Below are 23,782 nucleotides of genomic sequence, written 5' to 3'. Positions count from 1 at the left end.
TTATGAATTGTGATGAGGTTATATAGAAACACGGGGTAAAGCTTAATTGTCATATTGATGTGTATGTTACAGAGAAGACTAGGTAGCAGTCTATGATCACCAGCTAATTAATTAAATGGCACATCAAATTCTTCAGGTTCATTTTTTCCACAAGGAGAAAAAGTCGGAGAGACTTTTCCATGTAATCAAACAGACAAAAATTGATGGAGACGATGAAGAAAAAATTGAGTGGCTCTAGTGTAATTGTTTGTGTGTATTTTTTTCTTTTGCAATTAATTTGCCCACATATATGGCGACCAAAGAAATTAGAAATATACATTATTGACATGAACTCTATGAGTCCATGAGCACTCAACAGACTAAACATTGATGAGAAATATATAATAAGATGAGGACTTTAATTAAAAAGTCTAATTAATTATGTAATAAGGACCATAAAAAATAGAGATTTGGATCATCTACGAATCCTTCTCTGCTGATTCTATACTAATCAATACAAATTACAACATTTTACTACACATAGATCACCTTTTAAAGATCATTTCTGCAAAAAAATTAATCAAATCAGAAATCGTTTGATTATATAACTGTTTTTGAATAAACAAATAATGAGTTTAAGGGCCCGTTTGAGATTGTTGTTGAACACCCAAAGCTGTTGTGGATGACAATTTTAGGTTACTCACAACAATTTTGGTATTTGGTAAAAAAACCAAAAACTATAGTGCCTCACTATTTTAGGTCACTCACTACAATAGTAAATTAGCAAAAAACCACAAAAAATTTTAAGTTTCACTCATAAACCCATGTAAAAGATTTATTTATTTTTAAGTCACGAGGAGTGGCTTAAAACTAAACTTTTTTCCTGACGCCGTATGTAACACTCACAGGGTTAAATTTTATTTTGTTATGATGCAATATGTAAAGAGTTACATTTTATTTTGTTACAATATATGTAACTCTTGTAGAGTTACACTTTATAATTTCGTAGAATTATATTTTGTTGAATGATATAGTATTGTTTTAAGATTTATCCATTTAGAGTTTATGTTTTATGACTTCATATTTAAGGTTTTAGAGCTCTAACCCTAAATTTTAAAGACTATACCATAAACTCTAAACTCTCAAAAGAATTTAAAAAAAAAATTAAACTAAAACTTGGGTATGCTTGAATACATTACTTGGGTACACTTGAGTTTCAATAGTTTTGAATGCTCCATACTTGATTTTTCTTGAATTGTGGCTTAGAAATATTTTTTGTGACTTAAAAATAAATAGATTAGAAGTTTTAGATTATAACTAAAAAAGATTGTATGTTGTGGCTTATTAATAAAGAACTCATTTTAAAAAGCACATTTTTTTCAAAACGCAGTGAATGAAAGTTGTTGGGCCCATTAATTAAAAATTTTAGTTGCCCAGTATATCCTTAATTATCTCATAACAATATGTACCAAATTAAACTTAATTATATTGATTATTAATTATGGTATTTTATTTGTACCATTAAAATTATAATATACCTACAAAAATAATATGCATACTTATTTAATTATTTTGTTTTTAGCAATTTTAATGTTAATATAAATTTGTAGATAAAAAATTATAAACAAGTACAAAGCCTATTTGTTACCAAATAAATAAATCAAAAGCACTTTCAGCATTATATATATTTTATTAGTAATTATAAACACTCACACCACTTTTACATTAAAATTTATTAAACACCTTGATGTTGTTTTTTGCACTTGATCACAACACTTATGAAAACATAGTTTACTAAATACTCAACTGCTTTACTTATTTACAACTAACTTTACTTTACAGCGCGTAGTTTTTTCTCATAACAATACGTACCAAATTAAGCTTAACTGTTACTAAAACCGTATGTTTATTTGATAATAGCTACATGACCAAATAATTTTCGATTTAGTTAATTTTTTACAGAGTTAATCTACAAAATGAACGGTTCTGATCATGAGATTACACAGTAAAATACATAATTTTAATTAATTAGTATGAGATTAGATAAGGGATTAACAAGGATTATGTGGCTGTGTTTTGAATTGTGATGAGGTTAGATAAGGGGAGGGATGATTCAAAGTATTGTGCCAACAGTATGACATAAATGCATGTCATATTGATGTACTGTATGTTACAAATTAAGAAGACTAGCTAGCAGTCTAAGATCACTAGCTAGCTAAATGGCATATCAAATTCTTCAGTTTCATTTTTTCCACAAGGAGGAAAAGCAGGAGAGATTTTTCCACGAAATCAAACAGACAAAATTGAAGGAAACGATGAAGAAAAAAATTGAGTGGCTGTAGTGTAATTGTACGTTTGTGTGTACTTTTTCTTTTGCAATTAATTTGCCCACATATATGGCGACCAAAGAAATTAGAAATATACATTATTGACTTGAACTCTATGAGTCCATGAGCACTGAACAGACTAAACATTGATGAGAAATATCAAATATATACCTAGCTAGATAGACAGGTAGATCTCCTTAAAATCTTTCAACGTATGAGACCGGATATTCTAGCATATTAATTATTCCACCCATGATTATTGCTACAAGCTAGTCTATGAGACCAACTAACATTAATGCTGGAACAAGATGTACCGTGTACGTAGAGCTAGATCGAACTAATATTTCCACTTTCCAGTGGTAGTCGATGGCTCTTAAGACTTTCTTTGAACAAAAAAAGGATAGAGGACTGGTGATGCTAAAATGGTAAAGCAGTCAACGTCGAGTCAAATCACATGGACTCGATGACCTCTTATTGAGTGGATGACACGTCGAAGTGAGGTAGGAACAGGTAGCTGGGTCCGACTAGTGAATAGTGGAGAAAGAGTAATATCCAAAGCACCTTGCGTAAATACACAAAAGTGAGCGGGAAGGGCACCGGTGTGGTACCGGCCAAACCTTCTCCGACGCTCAAGTCAGTGTTCAGAGAATCTGTGAGCAGAGTGAGTGAATAGTATAATATTGATTGAAAATGTCTTTTTGTGACAAGAAAGTACCTCTTTTATAGTACTTTTGGAAGAGTGTCAACCAATCCGGTGGTGACACGTGTCCTTTGTAATGGTTCATACTGTAGGAGCGCCACGTATCACCTGTCTCGAGGATCCGAATGAGTTGACACGGGTCGGGGGCCCGGGAGGCCGAAACCTAGGAGGTCAGGACCTAGGGGGCCGGAGCCTAGGAGGTCAAGGCCTAGGAGGTCGGAGCCTAGGGGGCCGGAGCCTAGGAGGTCAGGGGCTAGGAGCCCGAGAAGGGCTTAGTTTTTGGGCCTAGGAAGTCGATGCCTAGGAGGGGCTTAGCTTTTGGGCCTAAGCACAAACGACATGATGTTAAGCCTTGTATGACTTGTCGTTATGCCCAGATGATTAATCATACGAACAAGGACTTTAAATAAAAATTCTAACTATGTACGTAAGAGTCAAATCCATGATATCATATTTTTGACATAAATTTTTAATAAAATTTATTTTATATAGGATTTTATATAATGATCCGAACCGTCTATTTTTTAGGTCTTCATTAAAAAATTATTATTGTAAAAAATTCAGTAAATCTTAAAGACTTTAATTAAAATTATAAGTCTTCACAAGTTCTTAAGTCTTTCTTTGAACAAAATAAAATTGAGGACTATAATTAAAATTCTAATTATGTAATTAATAATGACCATAAAATAGAATCATTTATGTAATAAGTAAATTAATTACACTCCAATGCATGCAAGCATTTATATTTGATCTAACAGCTAAGAAACAGGTTCTCAGCTAGATCGGGTAAGAGAATATATATTCTCCTATTTAATGGTGATCTAATTAAGGAGAAAAATTATGATATGTGACATGACAGTATGATTATTCAAACTATTTACTTTTTCTTCCGAAAAATTCTTAATCCTCCAATTTTTTGTTTTTGTAAAGTATAATATATGAATGCTACGTTAAGATAAAAAAGAAAAAATAATCAAAATTTTTTTTTTTGACAAATAGTTTATCCCTTTTCTCTTTCAATTCTCTTACGTACCTACCAAAAGGAGAGCAGTTTTGCTCACCTCCTTTAACTCAGGTGTATGCTCATCTCCCATCTAAAATTCTGCCATGTGTTTAAAAAATTAACCATGAGTTAATATATTGTATTTAATTATTTGTGATATTATAATGATGAGAGAGAAAAATAATTTGACAACTCTTTTTTACTTTTATCCTTATCTTTTATTACACAACTTTTTTCACTTTTTTATTACCTATTAATTTTTATTTTCTCTTTTATTTAATTATTTCTAATAATTTTTGCTTCTTTTGTTTTTTTGCTCTTCTACAGTACACCTCTAGTATCTAAAAAACCAAATGCATTTAATAATTTTTGGTTTTTTTTTTTGCTCTTTTCTAATAAGCCTCCAGTACCCAAAAAACCACATCCAATTTTTTTGGGTCAATTTCTCATGTATACACCTTTTATCTATTTTTTTAATTAATTAAAAAAAAATAATCCAACAACACCTTTTTTTTTTTTGCCTAAGAATTCTTCTTTCTTGTCTCATACATGACCTTTTCATATCAAACAAATTCTTAGATCAATCTAAGGTGTTGCAGCATTTGAAGAGAGAAGAATAGTTGCAACGACATAATTTTTTTTTTTTTTTAACTCATGTAACTTTTTTATTGGATTTTCTATGTATGTAAATGAGTTGTTTTAGATTTTTGTTTGGCCAACATTTTAGATTAAACTTTTGTTCGAATTGCAAATGTGTTGTTAGAATATTTTATTTTTTAATTAATTAAAAAAATAGATAAATGTGTATACAAGAGAAGACCCAAAAAAATGGATGTGATTTTTTGAGTACTAGAGGCGTACCGGAGAAGAGCAAAAAAACAAAAAAGTAAAAATTATTAGAAATAATTAAATAAAAGAGAAAAGAGAAATTAACAGGTGATAAAAAAAAGTTGAGTAATAAAAGATAAAGATAAAATAAGAAAAGAGTTGTCAAATTATTTTTCTCTCTCACCATTATAATATCATAAATAATTAAATACAATAGATTAACTCATGGTTAGTTTTTTAAACACGTGGCAGTATTTTAGATGGGAGGTGAGCATACACCTGAGTTAAAAGAGGTGAGCAAAACTGCTCTAATTTTTTGTTTTTGTAAAATATTCACAAAATGACTCGTGTGAGTCCTAATAAAGTCATATCTCAACATAAATAAATTGAAATATACCTCAATAGAAGGAGTCTATATATATAATATTATGTAAAATAAAAAAAAAATGGAAAAAAAGTTTGGACAAATAGCTTATTCCTTTTCTCTTTCAATTCTCTTACGTACCTACCAAAAGTGAGTTGGGATCAACCAAACCTCCAGTTCCCTCCACCCCCAAAAAAAAGGACAAAATAGAGGGAAAAAAATTAAAATGTGACAAAGGAGCAAGCAGTGAAGTTATATACATTTTCTCGATCCAACTCGATCTGGCCATATAGAGAACAACTTTTGCACAGAGGAGTCTTGCACAATGTTATGTCGACAGATTTACGGGTTCAACAAAAGAATATTTTTGTAAATATATACACCGTACCCCAAGTACCTTAGAAAGAAGAAGTGAATATTGTCTTCCACTTTGGTTAATTTTATATAGTATGACAGTGGAGGAGATCACTAAACCACAAAATCCCTGATTAAAACTTTTTGGATCCTTCCAAAAGAAAGCATAAATAGAAACATCAAGCATATCATATTTTAAGATTTTTCAAACACACGGAAGTACGTTATGGGCATACTGACTTCATATTATATCCATGCATCCAAAGGCATAAACCTATCCACAAATTGAGGATTATGGGACTATCTATCAGACCTTCTCCATAAGCAAATAAAAAGAAGACATATGGATCAATATATTAATTAGAAACAACTTTGTGAGACGTGCAGTTGATTATTATAAGTTTGTGCAAGCTTCAAACTCTTTTGAATAAAATTATTTATACCACATTTTATTACCAGGTCATAATTATATACTTAATTTCTTAAAGAAATGAAACTCACTTATATAAGTGATTTTAGACAACTTCAATTAGAGAAGTAGGTAGTACATGACAGTTGTAAGTTGAGACATTACTCAACTTTTATTGCATCACAAGCATTTATTAATATCATAAACTAGGTGGCAGATGTTTTTGCCTCCTGGCTAGCATATTGTGCATGTAGAGGGAAACATGCATGATCTAGTTCAAGGGCAGAAGACAACCCTATAATTAGTCCCACCAGGGCACGTAAATGTGCTTGAAGGGTCATCCTGAGGATAACTATAGGCATCTGGGCACTTATCCTTGAAAAACCTTGAGTAGTTGGTCGGTCCACAACTCCCTTGGCCTTGTGTGCAACAATATTCATTGGTCTTAAAAACAGTGCAAGGGTTATTGCACCCACCCGGAGCCTTCAACTCATTCGGGCACTGCCCGTTGATATCTGCCGTGCACTGGATCCCCCTCGGGCACCCGCCCGTGGGGCTAAAGTCCATCGGGACATTAAACCCGTCGACTAAAGAGATGTCAATGAAATCCTGGTTCATGTACTGGTTCAGTGCGAACTCGGCCAGCGTGTTCGGGGGTTGCCCGTACCCTTGGCATTGGAGGAGACCACCACAGTCACCGGTCTCACAGCTGCCACGTCCTGCACCATCGAAATTGCAATTGGTTCGCGCCCAAATGCGGGCCCCGGCGGTGCCGGCGGCTACATCCAGGGCCCAAGATTCTCCCCCGTTGAGCTGGCGGCCGCCGCCTGGCACGGCGGCTGCCCAGACGGTGAAGGGGCAGTTGTTTCGGATGTCGAACCTGGCTGCATTGGTTGGTGCAAAGAAGAGGGTGGTGATCAATAGGATGGAGAAAACTGAGACGCTTTGAATGAAGCTCATTTTTGGGACTTGATTTTAATTGGTTTTTGGTGTGGCTGTGGCTGTGTTATGAATTGTGATGAGGTTATTATATAGGTGGAGGTGGAGGTGGGGGTGGGGGTGTGTTACTTGAAGTCTACGAGTCCATCAGCATATTCTTTAGTTCCATTTTTTACACAGAAGAAAAAGTAGGATCGGGGGCGGGGGGGTTTTCAAAAGTGAGGTATTGTGCCAAATATTTGACGTAAATGCATGACATATTGATGTGTATCAAAGAAGGCTAGCTAGGTGTCTATGATCACTAGCTAAATGCATGGCATATATCCACTACAAAAAAAAATAATAAAAAAATAAAAATAAAAATTCTAATAGCAACATTTTTGCACTCACGTTTAATCAAATTAATGGTGATTTCAGGCACATTGGTGTGTGTCATTGATCCACAAAATCATAAATGTGACACATTGAGTACTCACTTCCCACGTTTTGTTTAGATAGTACCTGTGTTTTTTGGCCATTAATTGTTTAGATAGTACCTTAATTACCCACGATTTGTATATTTTGGTAGGAAGGAGTTTTATAAATATTCTTACCTACACAATATACCTCTATATATATCTAGAGTAGTCGGATAGAATCTATTATATAGTCAAATGAATCATGATACTTATATTTTAGTGAACTCCACGGGTTTTTTTTTTTTTTTGCTTTTCCAATTTTTGTTTTAAATGAATTGTCACATAGTTTTTCTGATCCCTGACAAGTGACACCAATGTCTTCATCTATAAATTACCTCCCTTCCTCATTCAAACGTTGAATCAGTTTTTGTATAAGGTAATGTGATTCAACTAATTTATATGAGATTTTATTTTTACTAAATTATTCTACAATTATTTTATTTTGGGTTGCAGACTTGCAGTTTGAGTCCTATGGGTCCAAAAAAAAAAAAAAGATCTGCATTTCGTAAATTGTTTCATGATGAAGATGAGGATCGAAGTAAACATTCTAAATGTAGATCCAGCACGTGAGAATGGAGACTACGAAATTGACAACCACGTTGGAATTCCACATTAATTATTACCATACCCTACCAATTTTTCACTTCATTTTGGTCTCAATTTGGGTTGCCCTTTGGTTCGGTGACAAAAATTGATGGAGACGATGAAGAAAAATTGAGTGGCTTTAGTCTAATTGTTTGTGTGTACTTTTTCTTTTGGCGACCAAAGATATTTCTGCACTGAACAGACTAAACATTGATGAGAAATATATAACTACATAGATATTGGAAGTATTGGAAGCCATCAAGTTCAGTTTTTGAGGTTAACTTTCCTTGAATTAAGGAATATTGACAAGTTCAGTTTTTGAGGTTAACTTTCCTTGAATTAAGGAATATTGACAAGTTCAGTTTTTGGAGGTCAATACTTATTAAATTAAGGAATATTGACAAGTTCCCTTTACATAAGTTAGTGCCTAAATCAAGGAGAGGTGCGTGTAATCAACTTCTTGATTATAGCCAACCTCTCCTTGATTTAACGCAACCTCTCTTTGATCGAGGCACTAATTGATGTAAAGGGAACTTGTCAATATTTTTTAATTTAAAGAGTATTGACCTCAAATTAAAACTGAACTTGTCAATATTCTTTAATTCAAAGAGAAGTTAACCTCAAAAAACTGAACTTGAAGGCTTCCAATACTTCCAATTATAGACTAGTAGGCCTCCCAAAAATTTTCATGGGAACTTTGTATATGTTTAGTCAAGTAATATGAGAGCTAGATATATAGTCACCTTACATGTATATAAGAAAAAAATATTATATGTGACCGTAACACTACCACGTGGTGTTACTTAATCCGACCACGTGTTATAATATAGGTGAATAATGGATTTGTAAAATTTACAGTTTTAGATCGATATTAATGATTTACACATTATAATTCTAATGAATTAGTCATATTATCACATAGTGTTATAGTCACAAACAATAATTTATCGGTATATAGGACGGTCTCATGCATGAAAGTTTTTATCCTGTACGTATCACATCATTAATTTGATAAAGAAAAAAATTTGATATATAATGAGTGTAGTAGTACTCATTCTACAAACTCTAGTACTCGATCATGCTTGTCATGTCTTTAACCAAGCTAATTAGTCACGCCTTTGCTCTATCTATCATAGAGTAGTGTCTTTTAGGGTAGCCCCGTCCGGCCTTCCCTCCATCAAATGAAGTATCTTTTTTTTTTTTTTTTGGCCATATCAAATGATGCATCATCTAAATGTTAAGCATCTTAAGTACTGATTTTTAATAATGACTTTAAGATGAGTCTAAATTTGAATAAAATAAAGCTACTATCATTTGATTAAAAAAAAAAATTGATATATGATAAGTGTAGCAGTATTCATTATACAACTCTTATCTATCATGATTGCCATGTCTACAACCAAACTTAGCTGAGCCTTTGCTCAAAACTAGTAAATGCGGTTGGAAGAAGGTATATTGATGTTTTTGGTAATGGGAATCACATTCACAAGAATTTATTACCAAACAAATAAATAAAAAAGCATATATTTATTTTAATAATTATAAATACCCACAACTGTTTTACACATCTATATTAGATGTATAGGATGGTGCATAGAAGTTTCGATCTATCCTGGAGACATGCCCTTTTTGTTTTTGTTTATTGTTAAAAACTTATCTTAAATGCGTCGTGTTTTTTAAAAATTAATATCTAACTCTAAAGAAACGAGATCTTCTGAGTATATCAAGTCACTTGCGCCTTTTTTTCCACGGCATATATCTCAAATTCTCAACGAGACCGGATATTCTAGCATATTAATTATTCTACACACCCTCATTCATCAATACACATACATTCCACCCTAACATTATTGCTGCAAGCTAGTCTACGAGGACCCACTAACATTAATATTGGAACACCAGATGTACAACTAGAACTAATATATATTTCCAGTGGAACGTACTCGATGGCTCTTGAGACTTTCTTTGAACCAAAAAAGACGAGGACTTTAAATAAAATTTCTAATTATGTAATAATGATCATAAAATAGAATCATTTATGGAATAAGTGAATTAATTACATTCCAATGCATGCAATATTTGATCTAACAGCTAAGAAATAGTTTTTCAGTTAGATCTCGTAAAAGAATAATTATATATATATAACTGCTTTAAAATTAACTAGTTAGTAAGTTAATATAAAACTAACCATACTTTTACCACCACTATATAACTATCTTATAATCCGAACCATCAATTATTTTTTGTGTTAATTTATATATTTTTTTTACATAGAAAAAGACAGAAAACTTATCTAAGTTGTCAGAGATTATATATTGTTGCAAAGTAAGATTTAAGAATTGTCTCGGTCTAATAATGACTATAATTGCCCTTATCCAATATAACTGTCCAATAGGATGATGGGACTATCTATCAGACCTTCTCCGTAAGCAAATAAGAAGACATATTGATCAATATATTAATTAGAAACAACTTTGTGAGACGTGCAGTTGCTTGTATGATTATTATAACTTTTTGTAACATAATGCACACATTTACACGTGCAAATAATATTTTATTATCAGATTTTTGCATTTGTACTTAATCTTTAAAAGAAGTGAAACTCGCTTATATAAGTTATTATAAACGACTTCACTTCAATTAAAGAAGTGGGTGATACATAATGTGATACTTGTAAGTTGAAACATTACTCGATCAACTTTTATTGCATCACAAACATTTATTAATATCATAAACTAGGTAGCAGATCTCTCTATGCCTCCTAGCTAGCATATTGTGCATGTAGAGGGAAACATGCATGATCTAGTTCACGGGCAGAAGACAACCCTATAATTAGTCCCACCAGGGCACGTAAATGTGCTTGAAGAGTCATCCTGAGGGTAACTATAGGCATCTGGGCACCTATTCTTGAAAAACCTTGAGTAGTCGGTCGGTCCACAACTCCCTCGGCCTTGTGTGCAACAATATTCATTGGTCTTAAAAACAGTGCAAGGGTTATTGCACCCACCCGGAGCCCTCAACTGATTCGGACACTGCCCGTTGATATCCGCCTTGCACTGGATCCCCCTCGCGCACCCGCCTGTGGGGCTAAAGTCCATCGGGACATTAAACCCGTCGACTAAAGAGATGTCAATGAAATCCCGGTTCATGTACTGGTTCAGTGCGAACTCAGCCAGCGTGTTCGGGGGTTGCCCGTACCCTTGGCATTGGAGGAGACCGCCGCAGTCGCCGGTCTGACACCTGCCACGTCCGGCACCGTCAAAGTTGCAATTGGTCCGCGCCCAAATGCGGGCCCCGGCGGTGCCGCCGGCTACATCCAGGGCCCAAGATTCTCCCCGGTTGAGCTGGCGGCCACCGCCTGGCACGGCAGCTGCCCAGACGGTGAAGGGGCAGTTGTTTCGGATGTCGAATCTGGCTGCATTGGTTGCTGCAAAGAAGAGGATGGTGATCAATAGGATGGAGAAAACTGTGGGGCTTTGAATGAAGCTCATTTTTGGGGGGTTGATTTTAATTGGTTTTTGGTGTGTGTGTGGTTGTGTTTTGAATTGTGATGAGGTTTAATTTATAGAGGGGGTCGGGGGTTCAAAAGTGAGGTATTGTGCCAACTATATGACGTAAATGCATGACATATATATTGATGTGTATCATAGAAGACTAGCACCAGTCTATGATCACTAGCACCAGTTTTTGGTGTGTGTCATATATTCATCCCCAAAATCATAAATGTGAAACATTGAGCACTCACTTTCCCACCTTACCCACTATTTGTATATTTTGGTAGGGAGGAGTTTTATAAATATTCTTACCGACACAATATGCCTCTATATCTAGTAGTCAGATAGAATCTATTATATAATCAAATGAACCATGATACTTATATTTTAGTGAACTCCACGGGTATTTTCTGTTTGCTTTTTCAATTTTTGTTTTCATCGAATTGTCACATAATAGTTTTTCTGATCCCTGAGACCAATGTCTTCATCTATAAATTACCACCCTTCCTCATTCAAACATTGAATCAGTTTTTGTATAAGGTAATGTGATTCAAGTAATTTATTTGAGATTTTATTTTTACTAAATTATTGTACAATATATTTTTTTCTTTTGGGTTGCAGTTTGAGTCCTATGGCTCCAAAAAAAAAACCTGCATTTCGTAAATTGTTTCATGATGAAGATGAGGAAGTAAACATACTAAATGTAGATCCAGCACGTGAGAATGGAGACTACGAAATTGTCAACCACGTTGGAATTCCACAATACTACCATGGCCTACCAATTTTCCACTTCATTTTGGTCTCGATTAGGGTTGTCCTTTGGTTTGATTTTTACCGAACCAATATTTCCAATTAAATATTGTTTGTGGATGAAATAATGAAATTATCCCTCCAATATTTGATAGTATATATCATACATATATATACAAAACTATCAATACTACTTGTGCAAATATATATATTAAACATTGTATATATATTATGCATCATATTTAATTAAATTACAATTTATATTGGTACATAATTAATATTATTATAATTAAACTGAAAATGAACCGAAAATATTTTGAAAATAAATTGAAGCTAAACCGAAGAGCATCAGATACCAAGCTTACCGAAATCGATTTGAAAACTAAAAGTTTACAAAAAATTACCAAACCAAAAAATATCGAAATTTTTTATTTTGGTTATGATAAGTCCCATTATCAATCTGAACAGACCAATAGGTAGCCCTAATCTCAATGCACCTTTATGCGACAACACTAATCAAGGTCAAATGAGTCATATAAAATTGTGGTTTAATTATGTGATCGTAACACAACCACGTGGTGTTGCGGGTGGACGAAGGTCAAGACTTTTTATGTTTATTCCTACATCAGAGAGAGAGAGAGAGAGAGAGAGAGAGAGAGGGTTGGCTTGTTAGTTGTGGGAGCAAAAGTCATGTTAAAATGGGCTGTACATTAGAGTACGTGTTGCATGGATTTAAGAAGGAATCGTGGGTTTTTCGGATGCATGCATTATGCATATATTGCCAGCATTGGTTAGGTTGTAGTAATTCTATAAACCTACTAGTAATTAGCTTGTGGGATTACTAGATTTTAACTTGATAACTTGGGTTTCTATGCCTTCCAAAGGGTTCTATAGTGATTCGGATGCTAATGGATTATGGATGTTACTTGTTTGGGGTATGGACCGTATGGTTCAAGTATGTGAGAGTCTGAGGATAATGAATTTTATATGAGAGAGAGAGTATTACCATTCTAACTACAGAAGAAATATATCTACCTTTCCTAGTCTTATATGGTAAAAAGTTTAAATTACCATGTAAGACTAGGAAATGAAAGTTTTCTAGTTGAAAAGCAATTTCCAATTCCAAACTTATTTTGATTAAAGTCTTTATAAATATCGATATATATGCATTCTGCTATTTCATTACACATACATCAAGAATCACAATTCACAAACTCATTCTCTCATTCTCTCGATCACACACACACAACCTACTGATCAAAACCCTAGCCATCACTTGTATCATTCTTCATTCATCTCTCTGTTTCAGCAATGGAAGATATGTTCACCCAACCCTCAACAGCACTAACTCTTGCCCTCATTACTACTACTACTACCACTACTCACTGCCCACATGACCAAGTTTCAACAGCATTTGCTTTGTGGGGATCTTGGACTACCACAAAAAAGAGAAAAGCAGAAGATCGAGGAAGACCCTGCTGATCATGGCAAACCCTCTACTGAGAATGTGGATGTTGTGTCCACGAAGCTGAGTCTGTATCATGACCCTTGGAAAATCAAGAAGACCCTCACAAACAGCGATCTTGGAAACTTGAGCAGGCAGTTGGTGGCAACGAATTTGATCAATGACCATGTGCTGCCTTACTTGGACGACAAGTTAGCCAAGAGGATTGGGACCAAATAGGGGGCAGAAGTCACAGTTTATGACTGCGATACAAACTTGGAGTATCAATTGGTTTTGAAGCGATGGGAGCAGTGGAGGAGTTATGTTTTCATTAATAAATGGAAGAAAAAGTTTGTGAAGAGGAGACAATTGAAGGAGGGTGATGAAATTGGATTTTATTGGGATACTCCCAAGTCCCGGTTCGTTTTTTCTGTTCTTAAACGGACAAGCCAATGCTAACCTACTGCTAGTAAGAAATTAAGATGAAGGAACACCAACCCGACTAACTCATGATTTATATTTCTCTCTATTTTATTGTAACAGTCTCATGTTCGAATTCCCAAAAAAATGCAGAAAGAACTTTGATTCTTGATTTGTTATTATCGAACATTGAAACATATATTTGGGAGTTTAGAACATTCTAGCTAGCTAGCTAGCTACATTATTGCATTACTTAATTGATTCATTTTCTTAATTAGTTTGTTTATCAGAATTGTAACTAGTTAGATTACATTATACAACTCCCAGGCATGTATATATACAAATGCATGTTTTTTATAAAAATAACTTAAAGATTAACTGATTGAATATTGCAACAACATCGAATTAATCATGAACAATGCTATTGTAACATAAGCATGTTTGGCAGTGTGATTAATCCAGACTAGGACTAGGGTCTGCTTGCTACTTTGGCCTCGTAGGTCTTTTGAAATTCCATATAATTCTTAAATGAATTTTAGAGCAAATTAAAATTTGCACCCTTAAGGTTTGAGGGGTTTTACAACTTGCACCTTATAATTTCAATTTTTTTAATTTAGTACCTAACGTTTTTATTTACTTACAAATGACTATTGTCATCTGTGTGACTGTATATCATACATTAATTGATGACATGACAATTGCATGTCCCACATTTTGTTAACCTGTAACGCCGAACAACCACCCAAACTACCCTATAAGAAGTGCTTAGTGCTTCAGTTGTTTGATTATACAATGCCCAATACCATGATATCATACAAGAAGAAGCTTTCTTACTTTTATTCGTTCAATTCTTGACTGTGTTCAAGTAGGACATGTGGGCAGTGCCTTTCCGGTTCTCGTCCAGACCACGAGTCACCTTTAAGGTTTAATTTGCTTCAATAAAGTAAAGATTTCATAATCGTGTTAAATTCAATCATTAAATTTATTGTCTCTTATATAAATCACATTTTAAAGTGTCGTTTTTTGGGTGAATTAAAATAATATTTTTAAAACATCCATTTAGCCAAAGCAGATCTCGAACCTGCGACCTTCTCTAACAAAGTGAAGTACGTAATAGGCCAATTTTATTGAAATTTCAATTGATTGAGGATTGATATTACATAAGGTGCGCACAATATTGCATGTGCATACAAAGCTAATTAACTGGCCCTCCAACTTGGGATTAATACTGATTCCTTCAAGGGCAGAAGACAACCCTGTAGTTAGTCCCAGCAAGGCACGTAAAAGTGCTTGTTGGGTCATCCTTAGGGTAACTATAAGCATCCCTGCAGCGATCCTTGAAAAACTTTGAGAAATTTGTGGGCCCACATTTCCCAGAGTTGCAACAATACTGGTCCGTCTTGTACACAGTGCAAGGGTTGTGACACCCACCCGAGGTCTTCAACTCCGACGGGCACTCCGCTTTGATATCTCTGGCACATCTGATTCCTCTGGTGCACCCATTGGAGGTGGGACTGAATTCCATGGGAACGTTGAACCCGTCCACCAGGGAAATGTCGAAAAAGTCCCTGTTGCCGAATTGGTTCAGGGCGTACTCGGCCAGTGTATTAGGGGGAGTACCCCAGGCTTCGCATTGGAGGAGGCCTCCGCAGTCACCAGTCTCGCATTTGCCCCGACCCGACTTGTCAAAGTTGCACTTGGTTCGGGGCCAAATGCGAGCCATTTTGGTGCCCGGGCTCACGTTCAGGGTCCAGGTTTCACCGCGGTTGAGCTGCCTGCCACCTCCGGGCACGGCGGCTGCCCAGACAGTGTAGGGGCAGTTGTTTCGGATATCAAACGTGGCTGCATGGGACAAGGCAAAGGAGAGCTCGATGAGAAAGAAGAAGAAGAAGAAGAAATTAGCGGGGAAGTTTTTCATGAGAAAGCTCATTTTGGGGACTTGGTTTTTTGTTTCTGGATTAATGTCTATGTGCCTGTGAGCAAGTGAGTTGGGGTTCAAGGGGTTTATATAGAGGTTTTTCCGTTTGGGGTTGGTGTCGTTTCTGGTGGAGGTGTGATTACGTGTTTGATATTTGGTATAAAGATTAGAGAGATGATGTTGTTTTTTTTTTTTTTTTGGCCACTAGATGATGATGTTAATTATCATCTGCCTTTATTCACGTTTTAGAACAGGCTGTTTGGCTTGACTTGGAGATTGAGGACAAGTACTCGATGAATGGAGCTATATATAGCACCCAAATCATTCTTCACATACTATTTAGGGCCTTATGCCATTATAACATGACCTCACTAAATTGTCCTTGCATAAGGAGAGGGAATAATTCATTCATTCTATATCAACTTGATTTCTCTCCTCTCCTTAATTAGCAATAAGTATTTTCTTATCTGAATCGTCTATTACGAATTGAGTCTTAGAAATGGATCATTTGAATTCAAAACCAGGAATTTCTAAGACAATGGATAATGTAGATCGACTGTACGTACTTGCATATATACATGCATATTTTGCAATTAGTGATCGAATATTATACTTTAAGGGCTAGTTTTGGTATATTCTTAAACATTGTTGGGAGTACAGAAAGTTGAATATAGATGTTGTGAGTAATTTAGTGCACAAATTAAATTTTGGGTTCATATAAAATTTCCTTCAGAAAAATTGTTGCAGATAACTTGATCATTAATATTTCTGTGGACCAAAATTTAAAAAAACTTGATCAATAATGCTAAGGAGATCCATTTTGGTACTAATTGTATTACCACATTTTAAAATGAAAGTGAGACACATATGTATTTATGAGTCGAGTTAATTACACTTACATCCCCTGAGGTTTATCGTCTTTTCACATACATCCCCTGAGGTTTCAATAATTACACATACACCCCCTGAAGTTTTAAAACTGTTACATATAACCCCTTATAGTGAGACGAAAATGATGAAAAATTATACAAAAAAGCATGCTAAGGGATTAAATAGCCTAATAAAATTATTCAAGGTATGAGGTCCAACCTGAATACAAATATATTTTTTTATTTATTTATTTTTTTTCTTGGAGGGGGTTATATGCAACAGTTTTAAAACCTCAGGGGTGTATGTGTAATTATTGAAACCCCAGGGGGTGTATGTGAAAAAATAATAAACCTCAGAGGGTGTAAGTGTAATTAACTCTTATGAGTCTCACCTCTATTAGAGATGTGGTACACGATATGATACCAAAATGTGGTATCACTAACATTAGTATTTTAACTTAATAAGGAGTTATATTTTCAATAAATGTTCGGAGTCTCAACACAGAGTTCGAATTGTTTGAACTCCAATGATCATATGTTCAAATATCTCAAAATTTGTAGTTGATAATTATGGAGCGAGTATTTATATTCTCACTCAATGTTCTATTTTTTCACTCACTTTATATTCTCACCCCCTCTTCATTTAATTTATAAAAATAATAATCCAATCATTCCACTTAGGGCTGCCCATCGGTCAGTTCGGTTCAGTAATAGGGCTTACCAAAATCAAAATGATAAGTTTTACCTGTATTAGAGAATAACTTTATATCTTAACCCACACTATTAATAATATTAATATGATAACATTATATATTTATATTTTTTTATAGTTAGTTTATAATATTAGTAGTTTAGTATTAATATAACCAAAGGGCAGCCCTAATTTCACCCATTATCCCTACGAATCCCCTAATGTATCAATTGAATCACTTTACTCATAAAGAGTTAAACACTTTTTCACCTCCAAGATTATCAACCCAAACCCTTTCTTCCTATATATTTCTTCTATAACGGTAATCTTATTCTCTCTCCAAAATTTAAATTCATCCTACAAGCTCAAACGTTTTTTTTATTCACCACAAGGTATGATAATATATGTCATAGTTGTTCCACCTTAAAAATAAAACATTTCATGAGTGTTTCACTTGAAGTGTGAAACATTTGCTTAATGTTCCATTGGGAGAGTGTAACATGTCGATATTGTTCGGCATGCTTTAAAGTGGAATATTTTATGGCTATTCTACCTTGGTTTTGCCGAACAAGACTCATGGGCCAATAGAAAAATTATGAAAAAATGATGCAAAATTACTCTCTCTCTCTCTCTCTCTCTCTTTTTTCCTACATTTTCACTAGGAGAGAAATCTCCAATTTTATCTTTATTGTCCATTGCTCAAAACCAATATACTAAACGTTTAAGGCTATATTGGAGTGAGATATGGAGAAAAGATGAATCTAGAGTTTAGTGTGTATGTGGGTGTAGAGAGTTAGGTGGGTAGAGTAGGATTATTCTATTTTTTATTCACCTAGGTTCCTAGTGGTCTCGACCAAAAAAAATGGTTCGTAGTGGTCATTTCATTAAAGGGTATACTTGTTATTAAAACTTTTATTAAAAAGTGGGTGAAAAAATAGGAGAATGTATGGGAAATGGGAATAGTAGCACTCTTGAAAATGTCAAGAACGGGACCAGGTGAACTTGGGCCCAACTGGAGCCCACCCTCAACATCTCACACAGTCATTAACTGAGCCCATTGGGCCCATTCACCCGTGCAAAGCCCAAAAACTAAACAACAAGCCAATTCAAAGTTCAAACGTCTCCTGGTTCCAAAACGTGATGAAACAAGCGCCGTTGGATCATCGTCCGTTGATTAACTTCCAACGTAAGCTAGTAAGGAGCTACTTCTCGGAAACGCTTGAGTACATGACAAGCTTCTCCTCCACAGTCCCTTCTTATAATCAATTCCCTCCCTCCCGCTTCAGAATTCAAAACACTCAGGAACTGAGATTCTCACTTTCAGCTCCACCGAGAAGCAAAAGCTCTCAAATCCCCCCTCATTTTCCCGCCAAGTCCCGAACAAGGTCGGTGCTTTTTCTTTCAGCTTTCTGTTATTTTTGTTACAGTTGCAGTCTCTCATTTTCTCTCAGCAATTCTTGAAACGTGAAGCTTTTTAATTTCTTTGTTCGAGGTTCAGATTTTGTTTCGGTTTGTAACCTTTTTTGCATTACCATTATTTTGTGTTTCGGGATTGATGCTATTTGATTTGATGAATGATGATGGATGATGGATGATGGATGATGGATTTTTTTTTTTTTTTTGCAATTCGTTGCTCTGTTTGGTTGGTGAGAAAATGTGGGAAAATGTGAGAAATTTTAGCTCTCAATTTATCATAGACACTGAAGTTACTGGCTTTGTTGAAATAATAGAAGGTGTGACCGTGAGATTAGTACTTTTAATTTCACTCAGTTAGTTTGCATTACCATTATTTTGTGTTTCGGGATTGTTGCATGTATTTGGTGATGGATGATGGGTCTATTTGCAATTCGTTACTGTGTTTGGTTGGTAAGAAAATGTGAGAAATTTTAGCTCTCAAATAATAGGTGTAACTGTGTGAGATTACAAGATTACTACTTTCATTTTCCTTCAGTTAGTTGGTTTTCCCAGGAACCAAACAGAATGTTCAATTTTCTATTATGATCATATTCCCACATTACCTGATTTGGTGCTGGTTTTCTGTTTGTAATATGTTCAAGGTTAAGGAAAACTTATTTCTCTGAGAAATCATGGTGAATGTAAAAAAGGAGCAGCTGGAGGAATTTATTGTGGATTCAGACAACAAAATGGGGGTCCTCTTGCGAGCATTATCTGAAGCCAGTTCTGACTCCCCTGTTTCGAACCCAAGCCCGGTGATTCGGTACGTTGTTTCAATTATCTTCTATATGGGGCATATTTATGATGGTATCTGATTCTTCATTGTGAAGGGCTTTTAGGGTTCCGAAGTTTCTCCATATTTTTTAGTTAATTTTTTTCTTTGGTCATCAAATTTTGGCTGTGGATGACATGCTCAAGTTGGCATTGTAATATGACCAATGATCTCTTTGACTGTTTTAGGAGAACCACTGGTCCAACCAGACGATCAGCGATCTGGACGGAGGAAGAGGTCAGTACTCAGTACTAGATATCTTAGTTTGGTTGTTCTGTTATTGTATGCAAAATATGGTAAACCTCACACATAGAAGCTGCTATTGGTTTCTTAAGCAGTAAGTTAGAGATTATAGAGTGGTGCTTACACATTACTGTATTGAGGAACTGCTGATGTCAATTTAGCATGAAATTTTTTAGATAAATTGTTAATGAAGAGGGAAATACTAAAATTCTTACATGTATGTTGGTTTGGTTCTAGTGCATGTTTTCTTTTTGTCTCTTCAGCTGGAATTTCTAGTTTCTCACAAGTTACTCACTGTTAATTACATGACTTTTGATGGACAGGATAATCTTTTAGAAGAGCTGGTTAGAAAGTTTAACGAGAGTAACTGGAAGAAAGTAGGTGAGCATGCCAAGTCTTTGTCTTTGCTTTCAAATTTGTTTTATTTTTTTTAGTTTTATGCAAGTGGACATATCTGTGCACATGAATGTTTTAAGAGGTAGGCATGAGAGGCTCACAAGGAACTAGAGAAATAGATGTTAATCATATAGGCATATGTAGAAAAGTGGATTCTAGACTTGTTTTATGTAGGTTTTATTGTTAGAATTTTGAGGATTTAAACATCACTGGCCATTTATTGGGTGGCTACTTACTGGGCTTCAGTTGGTTTGGTTGCACCATGACCTTGGATGCACTGGATATTGGCGGCACTAGTGGTTTGTCAATCATCCTACTCAACCAGTTTATATGAAACAAGTAGGCATGCTTGTGCCACATCGATTGATAACTGTAGTTATTAATGTTCCTATGAAATTTTCTAGAGGGAAGGAATCTTCAAGATGATCATAATTATTGATATAGTTATAAGCTACTGGGGCATTTGTTTGGCTGTTATTGGAGGGTGTACATGCACAATTTCATTGCCTCATGAAAACATTTTGATTTGATTAATTTCTTATCTTGTGCAGCTGCATATCTCCCTGGGCGTACAGATGTTCAGTGCCTTCATCGCTGGCAAAAGGTTTTAAATCCTGAAATTTTCAAGGGACCATGGACAAAGGAGGTGCAAATAAATTTAGCAATGAAGAAACAATGCTTTTACTATATGGTAAATTGATATGTGATTGTAGTCCTTTCCTTTTGGCTTGGGTTTCAGGAAGATGATTGTATAATCAAGCTAGTTGAAAAACATGGAGCTAAAAGATGGTCTACTATTGCAAAGTTTTTACCAGGTCGAATAGGCAAGCAATGCCGAGAGAGGTTGGTGACCATGATGTCTAGTCATTGCCTCAGCCTTTCAGCATGAATTTCTATTCAATCAGCATATGTTCTGCACATCTATGGTTCACATCTAGTTTTGCAACTGTTTGCTATTCAGTAAAGTAACAATATGGTTCACTTCAAAAGCGAACAACTCAGTATCAAAGTATCTTCATTGGCTAAAAAAAATTTATTTACCTACATAATATTCAATATACTACCATGCATCAACTATGCACGTTATAGCTTACAATAATGATGCTAATAATTAATTTCAGGTGGTACAATCATTTACGCCCGGCGATAAGGAGGGATGCATGGACAGAACAAGAGGAGTGGATTCTTACTTATTACCATCAACAATATGGTAACAGGTGGGCAGAAATAGCAAGGTTTCTACCTGGAAGGTATGTAATAATTGAAAGATGATGGAATGGAATGGAAGTATGGTTTTGGGTTTTATGCATGTGTTGAATTCATTAAATTGAGACTGACCAGCAATGGGTATATATAGGTTTTTTTGGAACATGAATATATGCATGGTTTTTCACGTGCAAATTATGGTATATAATGGGGTAAAAATTTGGATTGTTTATCTCCTGGATAGGAATTATTATACGATAAAGGCAACACCCTGCATGCAGGCCAAACTTCAAAGATGAACTAGACATGAAATCTTTTTGGTTCATTAATTAGTCAAAATTCAGATTTCAGACATGCATTGCTGAATCAGAACTGGGGGAAATACAGTATCTTATACATAGATAAATGACTAATTGATATGTTTATTTAGTTGACTGCATTCTCATTAATTGGTTCCTTCTGTTGACTGCATTCTCATATCTATTGAAAATTGACAGGACTGACAATGCAGTTAAAAATCACTGGAATTGCACAATGAAAAGGAAAGCATATGCATGCTCACCTAATGGCTGTGAATTGGATATGCATCCTTATATCTGGAGTGATGACCTAAATTCAAATCTTGTCGAGGTTAAAGTAGATGGTCAGATCTTTGATAGACTGCCCTCTCTAAATCATGAAACAGGATTGGAGATTAGTGACAATGCTTGTACTACAGAGTTGACTCTTGGATCTTCTTATAGACATGAAATTTCTTCAGAAGTAAAATTTGTCATAGTTCAGAAATGCAGGTCTCCAGAATGGGGGACAAATGGTTTAGTAAATCTGCAAACTGGAGCACAGTATGATGGCATAAGTGATACTGCTATTGGTTTTACCAGTGAATTTTGCAAACAAATTGCTGACCATACCGGAAAACACAGCCCTTTATCACCCTCTTCATTGGCTTTCATGGATGCATCTGCTTCTACCAAGTCAAACTGTATTCCTCTTGAGAGTCCACTTTGCTATTCTAGTCCCCCTAGCCTTGAGAAGAATGTCCATGTTAGCAGTGGCAGCCCAGAATCTAGACTGAGGAACTTAGCAATGACTTTCAAAAATACTCCCTCGATTATAAGAAAGAGAACTTCCAGAAGGACTGATCATGTTAACTCTTCTGATGTTGGCTGCACCAATTCGAGTACTGATGAAACAGGTGTCAATACCACAGACTTTATAAATGCGAAGTATGGCTTATAATCTGTCCAGCATGGAACTGAAACTTCCGCTGCTGTCAAACCTCTTGGAAGGTGCCTGGAATGTGAATTTTGATGGGGAAAGGGATTCAGATATTGCTGAATATGGCAAAGTATTCTCTGCATATGCATCTGCAGATTTTGGTGTTGGCGCATAATCTGTCAGTCTGGGAAGGGAGAAATTCTTAGATACAACGGGTGTGTACAAAGTCTCTCGTACACTCACCCTCTCACGTGATGCCAATTATTGTGAGAGGAGCATTGTATATCTAAGAATTTACATATATACACCCCTTGGGAGGACCTAAAGTCCAGAAGTCTCAACGGAATCATGTTGATTACAAAGTTTACATGGTGTATTTCCATTTTATGCATGTATTGCCTAGTTTCTGGCATTTCGCAAAAGGTATTCATGAAAGTTTAGTTATTGCAGACTTTTAGCAGGTTATCTACAATTTCCATGGTTAGAATTTTTGCCCAAAATGCATGAGCTGTAGTGTGCTTCACATTAAATGGGTTGAAGCAAGAGCTTTAAAGCTCAAAGCAACTGCTTTTGTACTGCATCTGCAATCTTGAAATGCTTAATAGAACACTTTTTTTTTTTTTTTGACTTCATGATAACTATTTTGGTGGTTGAAACTTGAAACTCTCTTTGTTGGATGCTCTTGCAAATTGATTTTACCTTGCATTAAAAGTGCTTAATGCTTAAGTTATTATGCTGACTGGTAGTTATTGCAGTAACTTACCAACATTCACGGTGCATAGTTCCATGTTGGACAGTAATTAATGCTGTTAACTCTTTGCAGGTCACAAAAGCCCCAAACCAGAAGATGGATCTTTGGGCCAGAATTCAACTTTTGTTTTTTTTTTACTGAATTCACAAGCCTTTTAGGTAGTAAAGGTGTAAATGTGATTTAACAAATAACAAAAGAAGACAAAAGAA

At 35.1% G+C, this 23,782-nt stretch overlaps 4 pseudogenes across 1 annotated transcript; 1 reads left to right on the top strand and 3 right to left on the bottom strand.

Moving 5' to 3' along the window:
- Positions 1-6,097: 6,097 nt before the first annotated feature.
- Positions 6,098-6,948, bottom strand: LOC147273986 (protein P21 pseudogene; annotated as a pseudogene).
- Positions 6,949-10,469: 3,521 nt separating this feature from the next.
- On the bottom strand, positions 10,470-11,469 carry LOC147273985 (protein P21 pseudogene; annotated as a pseudogene).
- Positions 11,470-15,291: 3,822 nt separating this feature from the next.
- On the bottom strand, positions 15,292-15,972 carry LOC147273984 (protein P21 pseudogene; annotated as a pseudogene).
- A 3,647-nt stretch (positions 15,973-19,619) lies between these two features.
- LOC147273983 (transcription factor MYB3R-5-like) lies at positions 19,620-22,997 on the top strand (annotated as a pseudogene). The gene is made up of 8 exons (XR_015119704.1): positions 19,620-19,750; positions 19,948-19,996; positions 20,326-20,383; positions 20,950-21,044; positions 21,138-21,241; positions 21,520-21,648; positions 22,102-22,750; positions 22,853-22,997. The product of XR_015119704.1 is annotated as a transcription factor MYB3R-5-like (transcript).
- Positions 22,998-23,782: the final 785 nt, after the last annotated feature.

The sequence above is a fragment of the Dryas octopetala genome, chromosome 9 (genome assembly GCF_963921425.1).
Source record: "Dryas octopetala chromosome 9, drDryOcto1.1, whole genome shotgun sequence".
Taxonomy (NCBI): Eukaryota; Viridiplantae; Streptophyta; class Magnoliopsida; order Rosales; family Rosaceae; genus Dryas; species Dryas octopetala.
This window is presented reverse-complemented; position numbering and strand designations above follow the sequence as displayed.